Genomic DNA, 23,093 nt, shown 5'->3' with positions numbered 1-23,093 from the left:
TTCTGGAAGACACCTTCTTCAAGCAGTGGTACAGGAAGAAGTCTGCATCCTTCAAGAAAAACATGATTTTCATGCAGGACAATGCTCCATCACACGCGTCCAAGTACTCCACAGCGTGGCTGGCAAGAAAGGGTATAAAAGAAGAAAATCTAATGACATGGCCTCCTTGTTCACCTGATCTGAACCCCATTGAGAACCTGTGGTCCATCATCAAATGTGAGATTTAGAAGGAGGGAAAACAGTACACCTCTCTGAACAGTGTCTGGGAGGCTGTGGTTGCTGCTGCACACAATGTTGATGGTGAACAGATCAAAACACTGACAGAATCCATGGATGGCAGGCTTTTGAGTGTCCTTGCAAAGAAAGGTGGCTATATTGGTCACTGATTTGTTTTTGTTTTGTTTTTGAATGTCAGAAATGTATATTTGTGAATGTTGAGATGTTTAATTGGTTTCACTGGTAAAAATAAATAATTGAAATGGGTATATATTTGGTTTTTGTTAAGTTGCCTAATAATTATGCACAGTAATAGTCACCTGCACACACAGATATCCCCCTAAAATAGCTAAAACTAAAAACAAACTAAAAACTACTTCCAAAAATATTCAGCTTTGATATTAATGAGTTTTTTGGGTTCATTGAGAACATGGTTGTTGTTCAATAATAAAATTAATCCTCAAAAATACAACTTGCCTAATAATTCTGCACTCCCTGTATATATATATATGTGTGTGTATATATACAGATATATATATGTATATATATATATATATATATATATATATATATATATATATATAGGAATATCTATTTATAAATGCATAGAGCATATTCCCTTATGTGAAGAACATTGAAAAGTGAAATAATTACAGTTTAAACATCGTTAAAACCTTTATTAACCCCTTAAGGACAAGGCCATTTTTCAATTTCTTTCCCTTAAGGACCAGGGCTATTTTTACATTTTCCTCTTACTCATTTACTGTACCCACACATATTATATACTGTTTTTCTCGCCATTAAATGGACTTTCTAAAGATACCATTATTTTCATCATATCTTATAATTTACTATAAAAAAAATTATAAAATATGAGGAAAAAATGGAAAAGAACACACTTTTTCTAACTTTGACCCCCAAAATCTGTTCACACATCTACAACCACTAAATAAACGCCCATGCTAAATAGTTTCTAAATTTTGTCCTGAGTTTAGAAATACCCAATGTTTACATGTTCTTAGCTTTTTTTGCAAGTTATAGGGCAATAAGTACAAGTATCACTTTGCTATTTCCAAACCACTTTTTTTCAAAATTAGCGCTAGTTACATTGGGACACTGATATCTTTCAGGAATCCCTTAATATCCCTTGACATGTATATATATATATTTTTTAGAAGACATCCCAAAGTATTGATCTAAGCCCATTTTGGTATATTTCATGCCACCATTTCACCGCCAAATGAGATCAAATAAAATAAATTGTTCACTTTTTCACAATTTTTTTCACAAACTTTAGGTTTCTCACTGAAATTATTTGCAAACAACTTGTGCAATTATGGCATAAATGGTTGTAAACGCTTCTCTGGGATCCCCTTTGTTCAGAAATAGCGGACATACAGTATATGGCTTTGGCGTTGCTTCTTGGTAATTAGAAGGCTGCTAAATGCAGCTGCGCAACACACGTGTATTATGCCCAGCAGTGAAGGGGTTAATTAGGGAGCTTGTAGGGAGCTTGCAGGGTTAATTTTAGCTTTAATGTAGGGATCAGCCTCCCACCTGACACATCACACCCCCTGATCCCTCCCAAACAGCTCTCTTCCCTCCCCCACCCCACAATTGTCCCCGCCATCTTAAGTACTGGCAGAAAGTCTGCCAGTACTAAAATAAAAGGTATTTTAATTTTTATTTTATTTTTAGCATATTTACATATGCTGATGTGTAGGATCCCCCCTTAGCCCCCAACCTCCCTGATCCCCCCCCCCCCCAAACAGCTCTCTAACCCTCCCCCTCTACCTTATTGGTAGCCATCTTGGGTACTGGCAGCTGTCTTCCAGTACCCATTTTACTAAAATAAAAACTGCTTTTTTTATATTTTATTAATTTTTTCTGTAGTGTAGCTTCCCCCCAGTCAAAGAGCAACCCCCCCCGATCCCTTAGATTTATTTTTTTAAATTAATTTTTACCCCACTCTATCCCACTTTTTTTTTAACATTTCTGTAGTGTATCCGTTCCCACCCACTTACACCCCGTGCACGCGCCTGCCCCCGCCCTCCCGTGCACGCGCGCACCCCAGACGTGCCTGCCCATGATCCCGCCCCCCTCAACGTCATATGGCGCATCGATGGCCGCCCACCCGCCTCCTACGTAAGCTCCCACCCACCAACGATACCGGCCATCGATGTCCGGTACAGAGAGGGCCACAGAGTGGCTCTCTCTGCATCGGATGGCCAAGGGGTGTTATTGCAGGATGCCTCGATATCAAGGCATCACTGCAATAACCGGAAAGCGGCTGGAAGCGAGCAGGATCGCTTCCAGCCACTTTAAACCCCTAATGTCGTACAAGGTACGTTGCTGGTCTTTTAAGACCAGGTTGTGTGCGGGCCCAGAAATCAGTGTAGCCTTCCTAAATTCAGTCTAAATATTCATCTATAATCCACCTAATTTGTTATGCATATGAAAGTGTGAAGGCATCTAACAAGGTATTATGTCTCCTTCTAATAAAAACCTAATATTATAGGTCACAATTTAAACAGAAAATATTCAAATTAGGTGGATTATAGATGAATGTTTAGACTGAATTTAGGAAGGCTACACTGATTTCTGGGCCCTTTAGTGCAGATGGGTATTTCTCCATACACACAAACATGGTGATGAGATGACATTGATCATGAGATATGTTGTTTAAGAGATATATGTATACTGTTTTTATTTGTATTATGGGGAGGCGATATATACTAAGTGTATATACATATGAGCTGTCCATTTTTTACTTTTGTTTTATTGTAATGTTTTTAAATGAAATTAATCATTCACATACACACCTGAATAGGTGGGACTGGGAAATGAATTGGGATTGGCTAATTGCTTGTATGATAATAAAATTGGGGTGGGTCATTTGTATGTATTTATGCCAGTACTCTCATTGTTTGAATAGAAGCCTGATGAAACAGACAGCAGTCTGAGAAACGCGTTGCTTATTTGTTTTAAATATCAAGTGTTATATTGTTGACACTTTGATTGTTATACTTGCTATTAAATTGTGATTTTATCATTATCATCTTATCCTGAGAGTCTGAGCTTATTTCGGTCCTGTTGGACAAAGGAGTTACCAGTATTCTGGCAGTAACAGTGAGCTGGGACAGACCCCAGTCTGCCTGATTTAGCACAAGTGAGTGCTGCTCTATTTGTGAGTACCATTTTGATTATCACATTGTTTGTTTGCTCTTACTATATCACACTAGGAGGCGCCTTTGTTTTTGTGATTCATTTCACAGAGAATATTTGTATCCAGATCCTGCTAACCTGGCAAAGCAGCAGACTCCAACCCTTGGGTGTGATTTGCAGATCATCTGTTACCTTCTGGGACTACCATTATAAAGAGATTGTCTCTGATTTTCACTGAAGAACATTCCAGATACAGATAAGAACTTTTAAAATGTGACTGTGTCTTTATTATTACACATCTGATTATTAAGACTTTTTACATATATTTTTTCTCCATTTATTTATTTTATTACAGATACTCATTTGCGGTTTTGTAGTATTATATTTCATTTTATTTAACATATTCTATTTATTTATTATTATTTTTATATACAATATATTATATTACTTTAGGTCATTTTTTTTGGTTATATTATATAGATGTGTATGTGTATATATATATATATATATATATATATATATATATATACTTAGATCTTGGTAATTAGTGACCTTCTGTACTTCCCATCCAATTGGGATTCCTTGCGCCCCCTAGAGTCAACAGAGTAGAAGTGTTGCAGATTATTTCTAGTTTTTATTTAGATTTATTTTAATTACATTAAAGTTAGTGGGTGTTAGGGTTAGGTTTAGGGGGGTATAGTGGCGGCGATGTTGGGGGCGGCAGATTAGGGGTTAATAAGTGTAGGTAGGTGGCAGCGATGTTAGGGGCGGCAGATTAGGGGTTAATAACTGTAATGTAGGTGGCGGCGACATTGGGGGCAGCAGATTAGGGGTTAATAAGTGTAATGAAGGTGGTGGTGACATTGGGGGCGGCAGATTAGGAGTTAATAAGTGTAGGTAGGTGGCGGCGACATTGGGGGCAGCAGATTAGGGGTTAATAAGTGTAATGTAGGTGGTGGTGACATTGGGGCGGCAGATTAGGGGTTAATAAGTGTAGGTAGGTGGCGGCGACATTGGGGCAGCAGATTAGGGGTTAATAAGTGTAATGTAGGTGGCGGCGACATTGGGGGCAGCAGATTGGGGGTTAATAAGTGTAATGTAGGTGGCGGCGACATTGGGGGCGGCATTTTAGGGGTTAATAAGTGTAATGTAGGTGGCGGCGACTTTGGGGGCGGCAGATTAGGGGTTAATAAGTGTAGGTAGGTGGCGGTGACATTGGGGGCAGCAGATTAGGGGTTAATAAGTGTAATGTAGGTGGCGGCGACATTGGGGGCGGCAGATTAGGGGTTAATAAGTGTAATGTAGGTGGCGGCGACTTTGGGGGCGCAGATTAGGGGTTAATAAGTGTAATGTAGGTGTCGGCGATGTCGGAGGCAGCAGATTAGGGGTGTTTAGACTCGGGGTTAATGTTAGGGTGTTAGGTGTAAACATAAATTTTGTTTCCCCATAGGAATCAATGGGGCTGCGTTACGGAGCTTTACACTACTTTATTGCAGGTGTTAGGCTTTTTTAAAGCCGTTTCTCCCCATTGATGTCTATGGGGAAATCGTGCACGAGCACGTAAAACCAGCTCACCGCAGCTCACCGCAGCTCAGGTATTGGAGTGTGGTATGGAGCTCAATTTTGCTTTACGCTGCAATATTGCCTGCTAACGCCGGGTTTTTGTAAACCTGTAATACCAGCGCTGTAGGGAGTCGAGCGGTGACAATAGCTTGCAAGTTATTACCGAGCAGCTCTTACCGCAGAACTCGTAATCTAGCCGTTTATTAGGTAGATTGCGATGTGGGCGAATGGCGGATTAGGGGTTAAACACTTTCTTAGGAAGATTGCGATGTGAGTGAATGGCATATTAGGGTTTAGGGGTTAATAACTTTATTATGTACTTTACTATGTGGGGGTTGGCAGATTAGGGGTTAATACATTTTATTTAGCGCAGGTGGGTGGGACCGCTGCACTACAGAAAATGGCCCGTGTACACAGGCTTTACCACTAGTATATATAAAAAAGTATTTATGTGTTTATAATTGTATTTATGTCTGTAAATACATATATACACATATAAGTACATAAATACATATGTAAACACATATATATATATATATACACACACACACACACACACACACATATATATATATATATATATATATATATATATATATAAATATTTAAAGCATGTATATGTATGTATCTCTGTTAAAGCCCTTTGCAGTCCATTTTATTCTCTATCTCCTGAGACCTCGTATCGTTGAGCCGTTATAACTTTTTATTGCAATATTTTATTTTTTTTAATAATTGTTATCAGACAGTGTTGTTAGAGTGTAACAATTAACCAGAGCTCTGATGTCGAGTTATCCCAATGTGCTCTAAATTCAATTGCACTCAACCGAGCACGCTTACTTTCAACTTGTAATGCTTGTGCTACTTCTGACGCGCACAAAATAGCCACAATAACCCCCTTATCGCTTGTGTGCAACTGTTAGCGCCACTTGAAATCTAACCCTAAATAGGGTACGTTATTTTTTGCATCAGAATGTCCTTTAAACCCTTAAAAGTAAACAAATGAATTTTACGCAACTTTTCAGTTTTCTTCTATTATCAATTTTACTTTGTTTTCTTGCGGCTAGATTACGAGTTGTGTGTTAAGGTAAAAAAAGCAGCGTTAACAGGTCCTAACGCTGCTTTTTTACTACCGCTGGTATTACGAGTCTTGCAGGTTATGGGGCAACGCACACTTCTTTGGCCTTACCGCAAACCGACTTTCGTAAACCCTTTTTTCTATGGGACTTCCATAGCGCCGGTATTACGAGTCTGTACTGGGAGGACAAAAAGTGAGCGGTATACCCTCTACCTCCAAGATCCCGAACGCATTCTAAAGTCAGTAGTTATGAGTTTTACACTACAACCCGTAGCATAAAACTCATAACTAAAGTGCTAAAAAGTACACTAACACCCATAAACTACCTATTAACCCCTAAACCGAGGCCCTCCCGCATTGCAAACACTAAAATAAAATTTTTAACCCCTAATCTGCTGCTCCAGACATCGCAGCCACTATAATAAACATATTAACCCCTAAACTGCCACACTCCCGCCTCGCAAACACCAGTTAAATATTATTAAATTACAGAAAATAAAAAACAAATTACAAGATATTTAAACTAATTACACCTAATCTAATAGCCCTATCAAAATAAAAAAGCCACCCCAAAATAAAAAAAAAGCCTAGCCTAAACTAAACTATCAATTGCCCTTAAAATGACCTTTTGCGGGGCATTGCCCAAAAGTAATCAGCTCTTTTTTCCTGTAAAAAAAAATACAAACAACCCCCCCAACAGTAAAAACCACCACCCACACAACCAACCCCCCAAATAAAATGCTAACTAAAAAAACCTAAGCTCCGAATTGCCCTGAAAAGGGCATTTGGATGGGCATTGCCCTTAAAAGGGCATTTAGCTCTATTGCGGCCCAAAGTCCCTAACCTAAAAAATAAACCCACCCAATACACCCTTAAAAAAATCCTAACACTAACCCCTGAAGATTCACTTACCAGGAGAAGTCTTCATCCAAGCGGCAAGATGTCCTCAACGAAGCCGGCAGAAGTGGTCATCCAGACGGGCAGAAGTGGTCCTCCAGACGGGCAGAAGTCTTCATCCAGACAGCATCTTCTATCTTCATCCTTCCGACGCGGAGCGGGTCCATCTTCAAGACATCCGGCGCAGAGAATCCTCTTCAAACGACGTCTTTTTCCGAATGAATATCACTTTAAGTGACGTCATCCAAGATGGCGTCCCTTAGATTCCGATTGGCTGATAGAATTCTATCAGCAAATCCGAATTAAGGTAGAAAAAATCCTATTGGCTGATTGGATCAGCCAATAGGATTTAACTTCAATCCTAGGATTGAGCTTGCATTCTATTGGCTGATTGGAACAGCCAATAGAATGCCAGCTCAATCCTATTGGCTGATTGCATCAGCCAATAGGATTTTTTCTACCTTAATTCCGATTGGCTGATAGAATTCTATCAGCCAATCAGAATCTAGGGGATACCATCTTGGATGACGTCACTTAAAGTGATATTCATTCGGAAGAAGCCGTCGTTTGAAGAGGATGCTCCGAGCCAGATGTTTTGAAGATGGACCCGCTCCGCGTCGGAAGGATGAAGATAAAAGATGCCGTCTGGATGAAGACTTCTGCCCGTCTGGAGGACCACTTCTGCCTGTCTGGAGGACCACTTCTGCCGGCTTAGTTGAGGACATCTTGCCGCTTGGATGAAGACTTCTCCCGGTAAGTGAATCTTCGGGGGTTAGTGTTAGGATTTATTTAACGGTGTATTGGGTGGGTTTATTTTTTAGGTTAGGGACTTTGGGCCGTAATAGAGCTAAATGCCCTTTTCAGGGCAATGGGGAGCTTAGGTATTTTTAGTTAGCTTTTTATTTGGGGGGTTGGTTGTGTGGGTGGTGGTTTTTACTGTTGGGGGGGTTGTTTGTATTTTTTTTTTTTTACAGGTAAAAGAGCTGATTACTTTGGGGCAATGCCCCGCAAAAGGCCCTTTTAAAGGAGATTGATAGTTTAGGCTAGGGCTTTTTTTATTTTGGGGGGCTTTTTTCTATTTTGATAGGGTTATTAGATTAGGTGTAATTAGTTTAACCCCTTAACGACTGAGGACGTGCAAGGTACGTCCTCTAAAAAAATACCCTTAACGACCAAGGACGTACCCTGCACGTCCTCGGTCGGGAAAGCAGCTGGAAGCGATCCTGCTCGCTTCCAGCTGCTTTCCGGTTATTGCAGTGATGCCTCGATATTGAGGCATCCTGCAATAACCCTTAGTAGCCATCCAATGCAGAGAGGGCCACTCTGTGGCCCTCTCTGCACCGGACATCTATGGCTTTCATCGTTGGTGGGTGGGAGCCTGTGTGGGAGGCGGGTGGCGGCCATCGATGGCCCAGGTGATGTGGAGGGGGGCGGGATCATGGGCGGGGATGCCCGGGGGTGCGCACGGGGGTGCGCACGTGCACGGGGAGGCGGGGGCGGGCGCATGCATGGGGAGGGAGTGGGTGGGAACCGCTACACTACAGAAAATTTTAACTGATTAGTGGGGAAAAATGTTAATAAAAACAAAAAATAAGGGTCATCAGGGGCTGTTGGGTTGCTCTGTGGAGGGAAGGAAGCTACACTACAGAAAAAAACGGGAGAAAAAAAAAAATAAAATCATTTTTTTCTGCAAACTGGGTACTGGCAGACAGCTGCCAGTACCCAAGATGGCCCCCAATAAGGCAGAGGGGGAGGGTTAGAGAGCTGTTTGGGGGGATCAGGGAGGTTGGGGGCTATGGGGGGATTCTACAAAGCAGCATATGTAAATATGCCAAAAAAAATAAAAAAAACAAAAAGATACCTTTTATTTTAGTACTGGCAGACTTTCTGCCAGTACTTAAGATGGCGGGGACAATTGTGGAGTGGGGGAGGGAAGGAAGCTGTTTGGGAGGGATCAGGGGGTGTGATGTGTCAGGTGGGAGACTGATCTCTACTCTAAAGCTAAAAGTAACCCTGCAAGCTCCATACAAACTACCTAATTAACCCCTAAACTGCCACACTCCCGCCTCGCAAACACCAGTTAAATATTATTAAATTACAGAAAATAAAAAACAAATTACAAGATATTTAAACTAATTACACCTAATCTAATAGCCCTATCAAAATAAAAAAGCCACCCCAAAATAAAAAAAAAGCCTAGCCTAAACTAAACTATCAATAGCCCTTAAAATGACCTTTTGCGGGGCATTGCCCAAAAGTAATCAGCTCTTTTTTCCTGTAAAAAAAAATACAAACAACCCCCCCAACAGTAAAAACCACCACCCACACAACCAACCCCCCAAATAAAATGCTAACTAAAAAAACCTAAGCTCCGAATTGCCCTGAAAAGGGCATTTGGATGGGCATTGCCCTTAAAAGGGCATTTAGCTCTATTGCGGCCCAAAGTCCCTAACCTAAAAAATAAACCCACCCAATACACCCTTAAAAAAATCCTAACACTAACCCCTGAAGATTCACTTACCAGGAGAAGTCTTCATCCAAGCGGCAAGATGTCCTCAACGAAGCCGGCAGAAGTGGTCATCCAGACGGGCAGAAGTGGTCCTCCAGACGGGCAGAAGTCTTCATCCAGACAGCATCTTCTATCTTCATCCTTCCGACGCGGAGCGGGTCCATCTTCAAGACATCCGGCGCCGAGAATCCTCTTCAAACGACGTCTTTTTCCGAATGAATATCACTTTAAGTGACGTCATCCAAGATGGCGTCCCTTAGATTCCGATTGGCTGATAGAATTCTATCAGCAAATCCGAATTAAGGTAGAAAAAATCCTATTGGCTGATTGGATCAGCCAATAGGATTTAACTTCAATCCTAGGATTGAGCTTGCATTCTATTGGCTGATTGGAACAGCCAATAGAATGCCAGCTCAATCCTATTGGCTGATTGCATCAGCCAATAGGATTTTTTCTACCTTAATTCCGATTGGCTGATAGAATTCTATCAGCCAATCAGAATCTAGGGGATACCATCTTGGATGACGTCACTTAAAGTGATATTCATTCGGAAGAAGCCGTCGTTTGAAGAGGATGCTCCGAGCCAGATGTTTTGAAGATGGACCCGCTCCGCGTCGGAAGGATGAAGATAAAAGATGCCGTCTGGATGAAGACTTCTGCCCGTCTGGAGGACCACTTCTGCCTGTCTGGAGGACCACTTCTGCCGGCTTAGTTGAGGACATCTTGCCGCTTGGATGAAGACTTCTCCCGGTAAGTGAATCTTCGGGGGTTAGTGTTAGGATTTATTTAACGGTGTATTGGGTGGGTTTATTTTTTAGGTTAGGGACTTTGGGCCGTAATAGAGCTAAATGCCCTTTTCAGGGCAATGGGGAGCTTAGGTATTTTTAGTTAGCTTTTTATTTGGGGGGTTGGTTGTGTGGGTGGTGGTTTTTACTGTTGGGGGGGTTGTTTGTATTTTTTTTTTTTACAGGTAAAAGAGCTGATTACTTTGGGGCAATGCCCCGCAAAAGGCCCTTTTAAAGGAGATTGATAGTTTAGGCTAGGGTTTTTTTTATTTTGGGGGGCTTTTTTCTATTTTGATAGGGTTATTAGATTAGGTGTAATTAGTTTAACCCCTTAACGACTGAGGACGTGCAAGGTACGTCCTCTAAAAAAATACCCTTAACGACCAAGGACGTACCCTGCACGTCCTCGGTCGGGAAAGCAGCTGGAAGCGATCCTGCTCGCTTCCAGCTGCTTTCCGGTTATTGCAGTGATGCCTCGATATCGAGGCATCCTGCAATAACCCTTAGTAGCCATCCAATGCAGAGAGGGCCACTCTGTGGCCCTCTCTGCACCGGACATCTATGGCTTTCATCGTTGGTGGGTGGGAGCCTGTGTGGGAGGCGGGTGGCGGCCATCGATGGCCCAGGTGATGTGGAGGGGGGCGGGATCATGGGCGGGGATGCCCGGGGGGTGCGCACGGGGGTGCGCACGTGCACGGGGAGGCGGGGGGCGGGCGCATGCATGGGGAGGGAGTGGGTGGGAACCGCTACACTACAGAAAATTTTAACTGATTAGTGGGGAAAAATGTTAATAAAAACAAAAAATAAGGGTCATCAGGGGCTGTTGGGTTGCTCTGTGGAGGGAAGGAAGCTACACTACAGAAAAAAACGGGAGAAAAAAAAAAATAAAATCATTTTTTTCTGCAAACTGGGTACTGGCAGACAGCTGCCAGTACCCAAGATGGCCCCCAATAAGGCAGAGGGGGAGGGTTAGAGAGCTGTTTGGGGGGATCAGGGAGGTTGGGGGCTATGGGGGGATTCTACAAAGCAGCATATGTAAATATGCCAAAAAAAATAAAAAAAACAAAAAGATACCTTTTATTTTAGTACTGGCAGACTTTCTGCCAGTACTTAAGATGGCGGGGACAATTGTGGAGTGGGGGAGGGAAGGAAGCTGTTTGGGAGGGATCAGGGGGTGTGATGTGTCAGGTGGGAGACTGATCTCTACTCTAAAGCTAAAAGTAACCCTGCAAGCTCCATACAAACTACCTAATTAACCCCTTCACTGCTAGCCATAATACATGTATGATGCGCAGCAGCATTTAGCGGCCTTCTAATTACCAAAAAGCAACGCCAAAGTCATATATGTCTGCTATTTCTGAACAAAGGGGATCCCAGAGAAGCATTTACAACCATTTGTGCCATAATTGCACAAGCTGTTTGTAAATAATTTCAGTGAGAAACCTAAAATTGTGAAAAAAAAAAAAAAATTAATTTGATCGCATTTGGCGGTGAAATGGTGGCATGAAATATACCAAAATGGGCCTAGATCAATACTTGGGGTTCCCTACTACACTAAAGCTAAAATTAACCCTAAAAGCTCCCTACATGCTCCATAATGAACCCCCTTCACTGCTGGGCATAATACACGTGTGGTGCGCAGTGACATTTAGCAGCCTTCTAATTACCAAAAAGCAAAGCCATATATGTCTGCTATTTATGAACAAAGGGGATCCAAGAGAAGCATTTACAACCATTTATTCCATAATTGCATAAGTTGTTTGTAAATAATTTCAGTGAGAAACCTAAAGTTTGTGAAAAAAATTGTGAAAAAGTGAACAATTTTTTTTATTTGATCGCATTTGGCGGTGAAATGGTGGCATGAAATATACCAAAATGGGCCTAGATCAATACTTTGGGATGTCTTCTAAAAAAAAATATATACATGTCAATGGATATTCAGGGATTCCTGAAAGATATTAGTGTTCCAATGTAACTAGCGCTAATTTTGAAAAAAAAAAGGGGTTTTGAAATAGCAAAGTGCTACTTGTATTTATGGCCCTATAACTAGCAAAAAAAGCAAATAACATGTAAACATTGGGTGTTTCTAAACTGAGGACATAATTTAGAAACTATTTAGCATGGGTGTTTTTTGGTGGTTGTAGATGTGTAACAGATTTTGGGGGTCAAAGTTAGAAAAAGTGTGTTTTTTTCCATTTTTTCCTCATATTTTATATTTTTTTTATATAGTAAATTATAAGATATGATGAAAATAATGGTATCTCTTGAAAGTCCATTTAATGGCGAGAAAAACGGTATATAATATGTGTGGGTACAGTAAATGAGTAAGAGGAAAATTACAGCTAAACACAAACACTGCAAACATGTATAAATAGCCTTGGTCCCAAACCGACAGAAAATGGAAAAGTGCTGTGGTCATTAAGGGGTTAAACATCTGTAATTTGTTTTTTATTTTCTGTAATTTAGTTGGGGGGGGGGGTTGTGATTTAGCTAATTTAATTTATTTAATTGTATTTCATTTAGTTAATTTATTTAATTGTAGTGTAGTGTTAGGTGTTAGTGTAACATAGGTTAGGTTTTATTTTACAGGTACATTTTTATTTATTTTAGCTAGGTAGTTATTAAATAGTTAATAACTATTTAATAACTATTCTACCTAGTTAAAATAAATACAAACTTGCCTGTAAAATAAAAATAAACCCTAAGATAGATACAATGTAACTATTAGTTATATTGTAGCTATCTTAGGGTTTATTTAATAGTTAGTATTTAGTTTTAAATAGGAATAATTTAGTTGATAGGAAATTTATTTAAATTATATTTAAGTTAGGGGATGTTAGAGTTAGGGTTAGACTTAGATTTAGGGGTTAATACATTTAATATAGCGACGTTGGGGGCGGCAGATTAGGGGTTAATAAGTGTAGGTAGCTTGCGGCGACATTGGGGGCTGCAAATTAGGGGTTAATAAATATAATGTAGGTGGCGGTGGTGTCCGGAACGGCAGATTAGGGGTTAATAAGTATAATGTAGGTGTCGGCAATGTCGGGGGGGCAGATTAAGGGTTAATAAGTGTAAGATTAGGGGTGTTTAGACTCGGGGTTCATGTTAGGGTGTTAGGTGTAAACCTAAAATGTGTTTCCCCATAGGAATCAATGGGGCTGCCTTACTGAGCTTTACGCTGCTTTTTGGCAGGTGTTAGACTTTTTCTCAGCCGGCTCTCCCCATTGATGTCTATAGGGAAATTGTGCATGAGCACGTACGACCAGCTCACTGCTGACTTAAGCAGCGCTGGTATTGGAGTGCGGTAGAGCACAATTTTGCTCAATGCTCACTTCTTGCCTTTTAACGCCGGGTTTGTAAAAACCCATAATACCAGCGCTGCAGGTAAGTGAGCGGTGAGAAAAAACTGCTCGTTAGCACCGCACAGCTTCTAACGCAAAACTCGTAATCTGGCCATTGGTTCTTAAAGAGTAATACTAGGTGAGCTCAGGAGCGTGCACGTGCCCTTAGCCATCTTGTATAGGATGCTACAGAAACTCTATGGAAGTAGAGTTTGCAACTATGTTACATATTATGTTACATATAAAACAAGTACAATTAATACAAAAACTATGTTTATGTGGACACATTTTGTATGAAAATGTTTTGTAACATGAAAGATTACTCTTTACAGAGAGACTTTTATGTATCTTAATTTGTCACAGGTATCAAATAGCTTACACCAAGACTAATCATTGAAGTGTTAAAGAGGTTTAGCGCTATACTAAATATTAAAGACTGTAATCTACATATTAGAGTAAAAGTTTAATGAAGATGTTGTTTATTTAGAAAAAGGAAGCAGGTGTGTGGCAGTTTACACAAAATAAAAACAAGCTGTTATTTCCCCTTGCAATGTCACGCTTCAATCATTATGTAATACACAAGCATGCAACCTTTTTAGCTACTGATGTTTTATGTGCACTGAGCAATTACTTCACATCTGATAACAGGGATTTGTCTTCTATGCATTTTCCATAATGTTGGTGGTTTTATTGTCTTCCATAAAAGAAGATAATTTTCCATCAAGAGATGATTAAACTTAGAGCTTCTTTAAAAACACAATCGCCTAGATTGCGAGTTTTGCGTTAGCCTTAAAAAGCAGTTGAGAGGTCCCACTTTTTTGGCGCGATTCGAAAATACCACAAATCCACTTACATCAATTGCGTATCCTATTTTTTCAATGGGATTTGCCTGCCGGTATTATGAGTCTTCCTAAAAGTGAGCGGTACACCCTCTCCTGTCAAGACTGATACCGCATTTAAAAGTCAGCAGTTAGGAGTTTTATGGGCTAACGCTGTAGTATAAAACTCTTAACTAAAGTGCTAAAAAGTACACTAACACCCATAATATACCTATTAACCCCTAAACCGAGACTCCCCCACATTGCAAACAGTAAAATAAAATGTTTAACCCCTAATCTGCTGAACCGGACATTGCCGCCACTTTAATAAATGTATTAACCCCTAAACTGCCGCACTCCCGCCTCGCAAACACTAGTTAAATATTATTAACCCCTAATCTGCCATCCCTAACATCACCGACACCTACCTACATTTATTAACCCCTAATCTGCCGCCCCCAATGTCGCCGCCACTATATTAAATGTATTAACCCCTAAATCTAAGTCTAACCCTAACACCCCCTAACAAATATTATTTAAATAAATCTAAATAAAATAACTACAGTTAACTAAATTATTCCTATTTAAAACTAAATACCTATCAACTAAACCCTAAGCTAGCTACAATATAACTAATAATTACATTGTAGCTAGCTTAGGGTTTATTTTTATTTTACAGGCAACTTTGCATTTATTTTAACTAGGTAGAATAGTTATTAAATAGTTATTAACTATTCAATAACTACCTAGCTAAAATAAATACAAAAGTACCTGTAAATTAAAACCTAACCTAAGTTACAATTACACCTAACACTACACTATAATTAAATTAATTACCTAAATTAAATTAATTAATTACACTTAAATAAAATAAACTAAAGTACAAAAAAACCCCACCAAATTACAGAAAATAATAAAATAATTACAAGTTTTTTAAACTAATTAACCTAATCTAATCCCCCTAATAAAATAAAAAAGCCCCCCAAAATAAAAAAAACCCTACCCTATACTAAATTACAAATAGCCCTTAAAAGGGCCTTTTGCGGGGCATTGCCCCAACGTAATAAGCTCTTTTACCTGTAAAAAAAAGTACAATACCCCCCCAACATTAAAACCCACCACCCACACACCCAACCCTACTCTAAAACCCACCCAATACCCCCTTAATAAAACCTAACACTAACCCCTTGAAGATCCCTCTACCTTGAGAAGTCTTCACCCAACCGGGCCGAAGTCCTCAACGAAGCCGGGCGAAGTAGTCCTCCAGACGGGCAGAAGTCTTCATTGAAGCCGGGCAGAAGAGGTCCTCCAGATGGGCATAAGTCTTCATCCAGACGGCATCTTCTATCTTCATCCATCCGGCGTGGAGTGGGTCCATCTTCAAGCCATCCGACGCGGAGCATCCTTCCTGGCCAACGACTAACGACGAATGAAGGTTCCTTTATATGACGTTATCCAAGATGGCGTCCCTTGAATTCTGATTGGCTGATAGAATTCTATCAGCCAATCGGAATTAAGGTAGGAAAAATCCTATTGGCTGACGCAATCAGCCAATAGGATTGAAGTTCAATTCTATTGGCTGATCCAATCAGCCAATAGGATTGAGCTCACATTCTATTGGCTGATTGGAACAGCCAATAGAATGCAAGCTCAATCCTATTGGCTGATCCAATCAGCCAATAGGATTGAACTTCAATCCTATTGGCTGATTGCATCAGCCAATAGGATTTTTCCTACCTTAATTCCGATTGGCCGCCCGGCTTCATTGAGGACTTCGGCCCGGTTGGGTGAAGACTTCTCAAGGTAGGGTGATCTTCAAGGGGTTAGTGTTAGGTTTTATTAAAGGGGGATTGGGTGGGTTTTAGAGTAGGGTTGGGTGTGTGGGTGGTGGGTTTTAATGTTGGGGGGGATTGTACTTTTTTTTACAGGTAAAAGAGCTGATTACTTTTGGGGCAATGCCCCGCAAAAAGCCCTTTTAAGGGCTATTTGTAATTTAATATAGGGTAGGGCTTTTTTTATTTTGGGGGGCTTTTTTATTTTATTAGGGGATTAGATTAGGTGTAATTAGTTTAAAAAACTTGTAATTATTTTATTATTTTCTGTAATTTAGTGTTTGTTTTTTTTGTACTTTAGTTTATTTTATTTAATTGTAATTAATGTAATTTAATTTAGGTAATTAATTTAATTATAGTGTAGTGTTTGGTGTAATTGTAACTTAGGTTAGGTTTTATTTTTTAATTTTTATAATTTTTATTGAAAATTTCAGAGTTACAACATGAGTTAGAAAACAAAATTCAATATCATAGAAAAAACCTTGTGCAACAGTCAACAAATTTGTAAACGGCTGACTTAGAACATAGGGAAATTGATAGAATTTAGACACTATCACTTACTTGTGTGAACAAGTCCAAGTCATCGAGATTGAGAATAAGCATTGATTTGTTGATCTATGCGAATTTGTTGGTATATGAGTGCTCAACAGCTGAGCCCCATTACCAAAAAAAAAAAAACAGTCTTTAATAGAAGAGAGAGAGAAAGAAGAGCATAGAAGGAGAGAAGAAGAAGAGATAGAGAGAAAAAAAAGGGGAGGGTAGAGGTTAGGAAGGCAAATGGGGAAAAGGGGGAAGGGGGGTAGAAAGGCAGTACTAATACTTTGACACCGACCCATAGGGTGATCTATTGGGTTGGTGTCAAAGTATTAGTATGTGGTACCAATACAGTAGTGTAGATGTTTTTAGACAGCCCTACTATGAAGGTTGGTATTTAGAAAGTAAATCACGTCTTCACAAGAGCGGCTCATCGCGGAGATTTCCGCTGCTATTTTGTGTGTCTGCATTCGGTATGTGAGTGTTTGGCAAGATCTGAGGCTTGTGTCGGTTCCAGATTTCTGTCATCTGATAATGTAAGTCTAGGTTATCTATTTTCATGAAGTGGTACCGCTCTAGGGTGAGGAAGTCTATCATCTGAGTGCACCAGTCACCAACAGTTGGGGGAGTTATTGATTTCTAGTATTTAGGAATGAGTTTTTTAGCTCCATTAATCATCATCAAAAGTAGAGATTTTGTGGCTTTATTCTGGATTTTGGGGAGATTTTGAAACATTAGTATATGCATTTGGGGCGATACATCAATTTCAATTATCTTTGATATAGCATTGAAAATGGCTTCCCAGTAGGCCACTATTACTGGGCAAGTCCGCCAGATGTGGTACATTGTTCCTTTTTGACCACATCCTCTCCAGCAGGAATCAGTGATTTGTGGGTTTGTTCTATGAAGTCTGGTGGGGGTTAAGTACCACCTACTCATGAATTTAAAGTGCATCTCCTGAATGTTGGCAGACGATGATGCCTTCACTGCTATCTGAAATGCCCTTCTCCACTCAGAGGGGTGTGTCTGAGTTGGTCTCTCTGTCTCAGGCCTGTGTATAGGTAGGAAGTAAATGTTCATCACTTATCAGCAATAATTTATAAAGAAGGGATATAGTGTGTCTAGGTGGAGTAAGTTGAACACATAAAAGTTCGAGAGGGGTGAGTTCTCTATTCATCGCGCTTTTATGTCGGTGAGTGATAACAAAATGTTTAATTTGAGAGCGCGCAAACCAGGACGAGAACAGAGTCTCATCCCAATTCTGGAAGAATTCCAATGGCGCGATGTCCCCTCTGTCTAGTGCAAAATATAAGACCCCATCCCTCAGTTTTTATGGATGTCTATGTGCAATCTTATTGTGTGTTAGTGGGATTCCAGGATGTTCCCTTAGAGGCAAAAGCGGAGAGTAGGGTGTGGAAATATTGTTAGGGACAGAGATCGTTTTATCCCATTCTCTAAACGTCTCTTGTGTGATGGGATAAAGCTTCAAGATTGAAGGTCTATGATGTAGTTCAATCCAGGCCATAGTAGCTATGTTTCCCTTCGAAAAAATTTGGTTATCCAGTTGGAAGCATGCTTTGTGTGTGGTATTCTGACTCCAATCTATAATATGTTGTAGTATTATTGCCCTATGGTATATTTTGAAATTGGGGAGTCCCAGTCCGCCTCTATGTTTGGGCAGGTGCATGGTTTGTCTATTTATCCTACTCCTCTTTCCCTGCCATATATAGTTATCAATAGTTTTTTGTAATTGGGTGAGGTAAGTAGGAGGAAGAGGGATAAGAAGGGCCTGTAAGAGGTATAAAACCCGTGGAAGGATATTCATTTTAATAATGCCCACCCTGCCCAACCAGGATATTGTTTTATTATTCCATTGTTGAAGATCATTCACTATTTCGTTCTTAAGCTTTTGGTAGTTATAGGTAAAGAGGTCGGTGTTATTACTTGCCAAATTGATTCCTAAGTATTTCATTTTTTTTTTTTGCTATGTGTATTAGACTTGTGCAGCTTCGAAAAATTTGTTTCGGTTCGGTTCAGATCGATTCGGATCAATTCGAATTTCGGTTCGGATCTATTCGAATTCGGAAAAATTTGAATGAATTCGTTTCGGATTCAGTCGGATTCTTTCGGATTCGGAAAAAATTTGGTTCGATTCGGTTCGGTTCGATTCGGAAATTCTGAATTTCGGTAAGTGTTAGGTGGGATGTGCTGTGTATTACACTAGTATTATGTACTGTATATTAGCTTTAACCCATAGCAGAGTGATAAAACCTAATATACTGTACAATACTAGTGTAATACACGGCCATCCGAATCTACCGAATACATCCGAATTGATTCGGATGTATTCGATTCGATTCGGATTTATTCCGTAGATTCGGCAGTATTTTAATTCGGAAATTCGAATTGATCCGAATCTCCGAATTTTCCGAATTTCCGAATCGAAACGAATCGCACATGTCTAATGTGTATATGAAGAGTTTTCTCTATGTGGGAGATGGTTTGGGGAGGTGTAGATATGTTAAGGAGTTCTGATTTTGTGACATTGAGATGAAAATTAGAAACCTGACCATATCTGTGTAGCTCTGCTAAAATATTTGGAAGGGTGGTTTCTGAATTCGAGACTGTGAATAATATATTGTCCGCATACATAATCATTTTGTGGTCTTTTTCTCCTAACTTAATACCTGTTATATTTTGGTTAAGTCGTATGGAGACCGCAAGAGCCTCTATAGAGAGCACAAAAAGGAGTGGGGAAAGGGGGCACCCCTGACGTGTTCCGTTTGAGATAATAAATGGGTCTGAAAGTGTGCCATTAGTTCTAATTTTTGCATTTGGGTTGGAGTATAAGGAAAAGATCAGATTGAGGAAAGAGGTACCGAAATTCATCCTATGTAATACTGCTCTGAGGAAGTGCCAGTCAACTCTGTTGAATGCCTTTTCGGCGTCCAACGAAAATAATGTTAATGGTATGGATCTGTGTTTGGCGTAGTTGATTGATTGCAACACTCTCAGGGTGTTATCCCTAGCTTCGCGGCCCGGCACAAATCCTGCTTGATCTGTGGACACTAACTCCAGGAGGAACTTATTCAGTCTGTTTGCTAACACTTTTACCAAGACTTTAACGTCCGTGTTTAATAATGATATGGGCCTGAAATTTTCTGGCTTATCTGGTGTTTTGCCGGGTTTTGGCAAAACAGTTATATGAGCCTCAAGCATGGATGAGGGAAGGTTTTGGTTTCCGAGAGCTCATTAAATAAAGCTTGTATATGGGGGACTAAAGTGTTTCTAAAAATTTTGTAGTATTTAGGGGTAAGACCATCTGGGCCCGGACTCTTTCCCAAGGGAAGGTCTTTTATTGCTTTGTCAATTTCTTCTGAAGTAATGGGTGAGTCTAATGAACTAGAGTCATCTGGTGTAAGTCTCGCTAGTGGCAGATTTGATATATAAGCATTAGTTAGCAGGTCTTTTGCTGATGAGTGTCCCTGAGTAAACGATACTGGTGTTGGAGAATCTAGATTATATAAATTGCTATAATAGTTTCGTAATATGTTTGCTATTCCCTTACTGTCCTGTACCTTTGTACCCTTAGAATCTATTAGAGTGTGAATAAAGGTTTTGAGTTTTTTACGTTTTATTGACCTGGCCAGGAGCTTACCAGGTTTATTCCCCTGGTCATAATACATTTGTCTCAAGCATAAAGCTTGTCTCTGTGACTCGGCTATCAGAAGGTCTTTAAGATCCCTCTTAGCCTGCTGTAATTTGTTCGAGACACTAGGGTCTTGGGGCTTCGTTTTATTTATGCTTTCTAGCTTGTGTATAGTGGAGTGAGCTTGTTCATATTTAATCCGTCTCTCTTTCATTTGTTTAGCATTTATTTTAAGAATTCACCTCTAACCACGCATTTGTGTGCTTCCCAGTTTATAGAGAGGGAGGTGTCAGTGTGAGAGTTAAGAGTAAAGTATTCCGTCAGAACAGAATCAATTGAGGTCACTGTCATTGGGTCCAATAGGAGGTGGTCGTCTAGCCTCCATATGTAGTCGGTCAGAGGGGCCATACAATGTTACACACCACAGGGGCGTGATCTGTCCATGTGATTGAGTCTATTTGGCAGGAGTGTACGATTGGAAGGCTGATAGAGTCTGTAAACCAATAGTTAATTCGAGAGTATTTATGAAAAACGTCCAATAGTCAATGCGAGAGTATTTATGAAAAACGTTAGAGAGGTAAGTGTAATCCCTACCCGCGGGGTGTAGCGTTCTCCATATGTCGTGTAAATTTAGATCTGCTAGCGTCGTTTTGATTGATTTCAAAGTAGGTTTGGGGACACTAGACCCTGAGTTAGAGGTGTCAAGTGCTGGGTATAATGGCACATTAAAGTCACCTCCCAGCAGTATTGTGCCCTTTGAATGATCTAGGAGCAGTCTCGCCATTTTTTTAAAAAAACGGTGCTGATGTGTGTTTGGAGCGTATACATTAAGGAGTGTGATTGGTCTTCCGAATAAGAGGCCCACAAGCAGCAAATATCTGCCGTCTGGGTCATTATGAATTGACAGTAATTGAAAGGCTATGGAGCTATGCATCAAAATGCCCACTCCATTCTTTTTTTGAGGACCCGAAGCAAAATATGCAATGGGGTATTTCTTATTAAGCCAATTTGGCTCCCTTCCTCGTTGGAAGTGTGTCTCCTGTAAGAAGACAATAGAACTATGATGTTTGGATATATCTCGTATCACTATAGAGCGCTTCCCAGGGCTGTTCAAGCCATGTGCATTAATTGTCGTTAGCGTCAGTGTGTGTTCTGGTTTACGGAAGGTGGTGGTACTCATTTTGTAAGGGGAAGGTCTAGGGGGAGAGGAAGAGAAAAAAAAGGGGGGGGAAGAGAGTAAAAGAGAAAGTAAGAAGTATATAGAAAGAGAAAGATAGAAAACGAGATTTTATATATAATAGATAAGAGAAATTATATATATAAGAAATTAGTTAGTTGAATTCCGGTCCAGCGAACTACAACTAAAGTCTCATACAGACCAGAATAGAGGTTTAAGGAGAGTAGCTATGCAAAAGAGAGAGAAAAAGAATCTCCTTGCTAAAGTGTACAGTAGAAAGATAGTACACTAATGGGGATGTGTCCTGGCGATGGTATAAGGCCAATATGTGAAATGTAACTTATATAATAGACGAGTAATTATTTGTTCTCATCTTAAGTCTGATTTTTAGATGTAATGTAAGTTATTTGGGTCATGAGGTCTAACTTCAGGGTAGTATATGCTGTATGTGTTATCTATTCTAATCTGCAGGAGTATATAGTGTAATGTCATTAGCGCCTAATAGATATGTGGGGATGTTTGTATATATGTGAGGGTATTTGCTACCAATGTTTAACGTAGGTCAGAGTGACAGAGAAAAAGCAAACAACACCCTAGTGCAATACATCGGATAATGTACAATATATAAGAAAGAGGTAAAACAATTAATCTGTCTACGTGGAACAAAATATAACAGGTGAAACAATGCAACCAAATAGTTTTTAACTCCCCCGGAGTAGCTATTCTCTCACTTGTCTCCTCTATTAAGTAAGGGACATAGTTAGGCCACGTCTCCACTTTCTAAGCCCCCTTAATATTTGCTCAACTTAACTAGTTACATGTGAGAGGGGCGACTCATTACTAAGTGGTTTTTATTCTCCTTCCTGTGCTGAGGGCCCTATACTTTATCAAAAACTGTTACTATCCAACATACATTATCTAGACATGTTTCATTCTTAGTCCATACTATAATTCAAGTCATATATTGAGAACTCTATAACTGAGCTAGGTCCTTGTTTGTGGTGACCATTACTAAGAGTTGAACAGCGTAGGGGTATAACCTTATTCTTAAACTTTATATCTTAAAATTATATCTATTAAACTACAATTAACAAGTCAATGAATACTTTTCAAGAGATACTTGCACTTCCAATGTGGGGTTGGAAAGTTCACATAAGCATTCTTTAGTCATACATAGTGGGTTTAAAGCCACCATCTGTATTCAGTCTCCTGTGTCTCTGAGGCTGCCTGTGTCCTGTATGTTAAGGCCAGCCGCTTCTTGTGCTGCACCCTGTGCACCGGGTGCTGTCTCTTTAGCCTGCTGTGTCTGTGCAGGTACTTCTATGGAAAGTTGGGTGCAAAAACGGTCAAGATCTTCCTCTGTTTTATAGATCACAGTTTTATTATCTTTGGTTGCAATTATGGACACGGGGAACCCCCAGCGATAAGGTATTTTGTGGTTCTGCAGAACAGATGTGAGAAACGATAAGGATCTGCGTTTTTGCAGAGTAATGGGGCTGATATCACTAAATATTTGTATATTTATCCCTGCA

This window comes from Bombina bombina, chromosome 5 (assembly GCF_027579735.1).
Source record: "Bombina bombina isolate aBomBom1 chromosome 5, aBomBom1.pri, whole genome shotgun sequence".
NCBI lineage: Eukaryota > Metazoa > Chordata > Amphibia > Anura > Bombinatoridae > Bombina > Bombina bombina.
The sequence above is the reverse complement of the archived record's forward strand: the minus strand, read 5'-3'. Positions refer to the sequence as shown.